The sequence below is a fragment of the Triticum dicoccoides genome, chromosome 6B, assembly GCF_002162155.2.
Source record: "Triticum dicoccoides isolate Atlit2015 ecotype Zavitan chromosome 6B, WEW_v2.0, whole genome shotgun sequence".
Taxonomy (NCBI): Eukaryota; Viridiplantae; Streptophyta; class Magnoliopsida; order Poales; family Poaceae; genus Triticum; species Triticum dicoccoides.
The window spans coordinates 713,275,174-713,279,113 of NC_041391.1; positions in this window are offsets into that span (position 1 = coordinate 713,275,174).

Sequence of the window (3,940 nt, forward strand, 5' to 3'; positions counted from 1 at the left end):
CTTTGGTTCGGCGGTATTGTGAGATGAAGCGGCCCGGACCGACATTACGCGTACGCTTACGCGAGACTGGTTTCACCGTTACGAGCACTCGTGCTTAAAGGTGACTGGCGGGTGTCTGTCTCTCTCACTTTAGCTGAATCGAGTGTGGCTACGCCCGGTCCTTGCGAAGGTTAAAACAGCACTAACTTGACGAACTATCGTTGTGGTTTTGATGCGTAGGTAAGAACGGTTCTTGCTAAGCCCGTAGCAGCCACGTAAAACTTGCAACAACAAAGTAGAGGACGTCTAACTTGTTTTTGCAGGGCATGTTGTGATGTGATATGGTCAAGACGTGATGCTATATTTTATTGTATGAGATGATCATGTTTTGTAACCGAAGTTATCGGCAACTCGCAGGAGCCATATGGTTGTCGCTTTACTGTATGAAATGCAAACGCCCTGTAATTGCTTTACTTTATCACTAAGCGGTAGCGATAGTCGTAGAAGCAATAGATGGCGTAATGACAACGATGCTACGATGGAGATCAAGGTGTCGCGCCGGTGACGATGGTGATCACGACGGTGCTTTGAAGATGGAGATCACAAGCACAAGATGATGATGGCCATATCATATCACTTATATTGATTGCGTGTGATGTTTATCCTTTATGCATCTTATCTTGCTTTGATTGATGGTAGCATTTTAAGATGATCTCTCACAAATTATCAAGAAGGGTTCTCCCTGAGTATGCACCATTGCGAAAGTTCTTCATGCTGAGACACCACGTGATGATCGGGTGTGATAGGCTCTACGTTCAAATACAACGGGTGCAAAACAGTTGCACACGCGGAATACTCAGGTTAAACTTGACGATCCTAGCATATACAGATATGGCCTCAGAACACGGAGACCGAAAGGTCGAGCGTGAATCATATAGTAGATATGATCAACATAGTGATGTTCACCATTGAAAACTACTCCATCTCATGTGATGATCGGACATGGTTTAGTTGATTTGGATCACGTGATCACTTAGATGACTAGAGAGATGTCTGTCTAAGTGGGAGTTCTTAAGTAATATGATTAATTGAACTTAAATTTATCATGAACTTAGTCCTGGTAGTATTTTGCAAATTATGTTGTAGATCAATAGCTTGCATTGTTGCTTTCATATGTTTATTTTGATATGTTCATAGAGAAAACTGTATTGAAAGATGTTAGTAGCAATGATGCGGATTGGATCCGTGATCTGAGGTTTATCCTGATTGCTGCACAGAAGTATTATGTCCTTAATGCACCGCTAGGTGACAGACCTATTGCAGGAGCAGATGCAGACGTTATGAACGTCTGGCTAGCTCAATATGATGACTACTTGATAGTTTAGTGCACCATGCTTAATGGCTTAGAATCGGGACTACAAAGATGTTTTGAACGTCATGGACCATATAAGATGTTCCAGGTATTGAAGTTAATATTTCAAGCAAATACCCGAGTTGAGAGATATGAAGTCTCCAACAAGTTCTATAGCTAAAAGATGGAGGAGAATCGCTCAACTAGTGAGCATGTGCTCAGATTGTCTGGGTACTTCAATCGCTTGAATCAAGTGGGAGTTAATCTTCGAGATAAGATAGTGATTGACAGAATTCTCTAGTCACCATCACTAAGTTACTAGAACTTCGTGATGAACTATTGTATGCAAGGGATGACAAAAACGATTCCCGAGCTCTTCGTGATGTTGAAATCAACGAAGGTAGAAATCAAGAAAGAGCATCAAGTGTTGATGATTGACAAGACCGCTAGTTTCAAAAGAAGGGCAAAGGGAAACAAAGGGAACTTCAAGTGGAAAGACAAGCAAGTTGTCAATCCAGCGAAGAAGCCCAAAGCTGGACCATAGCCTGAAACTGAGTGCTTACACTGCAAAGGAAATAGTCACTGGAAGCGGAAATGCCCTGAATATTTGGTAGATAAGAAGGATGGCAAAGTGAACAAGGGTATATTTGATATACAGGTTATTAAGGCGTGCCTTGCTAGTGTTTATAGTAGCCCCTGAGTATTTGATACTTGTTCGGTTGCTAAGATTAGTAACTCAAAATAGGAGCTACAGAATAAACAGAGACTAGTTGAAGGGGAAGTGACGATGAGTGTTGGAAGTAGTTCCAAGATTGATATGATCATCATCGCACACTCCCTATACTTTCGGGATTAATGTTAAACCTAAATAAATGTTATTTGGCGTTTGTGTTGAGCATGAATATGATTTTATCATGTTTATTGCAATACGGTTATTCATTTAAAATCAGAGAATAATTGTTGTTCTGTTTACATGAATAAAACCTTCAATGGTCATACACCCAATGAAAATAGTATGTTGGATCTCGATCGTAATGATACACATATTCATAATATTGATGCCAAAAGATGCAAAGTTAATAATGATAGTGCAACTTATTTGTGGCACTGCCGTTTGGGTCATATCGGTGTAAAGCGCATGAAGAAACTCCATAAAGATGGATTTTCGGAATCACTTGGTTATGAATCATTTGATGCTTGCGAACCGTGCCTTTTGGGCAAGATGACTAAAACTCCCTTCTCCGGAACAATGGAACAAGCTACTGACTTATTGAAAATAATACATACCGATGTATGCGATCCAATAAGTGTTGATGCTCGTGGCAAGTATCGTTATTTTCTGACCTTCACAAGATGATTTGAGCAGATATGGGTATATCTACTTAATGAAACATAAGTCTGTAATAGTTGAAAGGTTCAAAGAATTTCAGAGTGAAGTGGAAAAATCATCGTAACAAGAAAAGAAAGTTTTCTGCGATCTGATCGCGGAGACGAATATTTTAGTTACGAGTTTGGTCTTCAATTAAAACAATGTGGAATAGTTTGACAGCTCACGCCACCTGGAACACCACAATGTTATGGTGTGTCTGAACATCGTAACCGCACTTTATTGGATATGGTGCGATCTATGATGTCTCTTACTGATTTACCACTATCGTTTTGGGGTTATGCATTAGAGACAGCTGCATTCACGTTTAAATAGGGCACCATCTAAATCCGTTGAGACGACACCGTATGAACTATGGTTTAGTAGTAAACCTAAGCTGTCGTTTCTTAAAGTTTGGAGTTGCGATGCTTATATGAAAAAGGTTTTCAACCTGATAAGCTCGAACCCAAATCGGAGAAGTGCGTCTTCATAGAATACCCAAAGGAAACTGTTGGGTACACCTTCTACCACAGATCCGAAGGCAAGACATTCGTTGCTAATAATGGATCCTTTCTAGAGAAGGAGTTTCTCTCAAAAGAAGTGAGTGGGAGGAAAGTAGAACTTGATGAGGTAATTGTACCTTCTCCCTTATTGGAAAGTAGTTTATCATAGAAATCAGTTCCAGTGATTCCTACACCAATTAGTGAGGAAGTTAATGATGATGATCATGAAACTTCAGATCAAGTTGCTACCAAACCTCGTAGGTCTTCCAGAGTAAGATCCGCGCCAGAGTGGTACGGTAATCATGTTCTGGAAGTCATGTTACTAGACCATGATGAACCTACGAACTATGAGGAAGCGATGATGAGCCCAGATTCGGCGAAATGGTTTGAGGCCATGAAATCTGAGATGGGATCCATATATGAGACCAAAGTGTGGACTTTGATTGACTTGCCCGATGATCGGCAAGCCATAGAAAATAAATGGATCTTCAAGAGGAAGATGGACGTTGATAGTAGTGTTACTATCTACAAAGCTAGATTTGTCGAAAAAGGTTTTTGACAAAGTTCAAGATGTTGACTACGATGAGTTTTTTTACACTCGTATCAATGCTTAAAGTCTGTCCGAATCATGTTAGCAATTGCCACATTTTATGAAATCTGGCAAAAGGATGTCAAAACTGCATTCTTTAATGGATTTATTAAAGAAGAGTTGTATATGATGCAACCAGAAGGTTTTGTCAA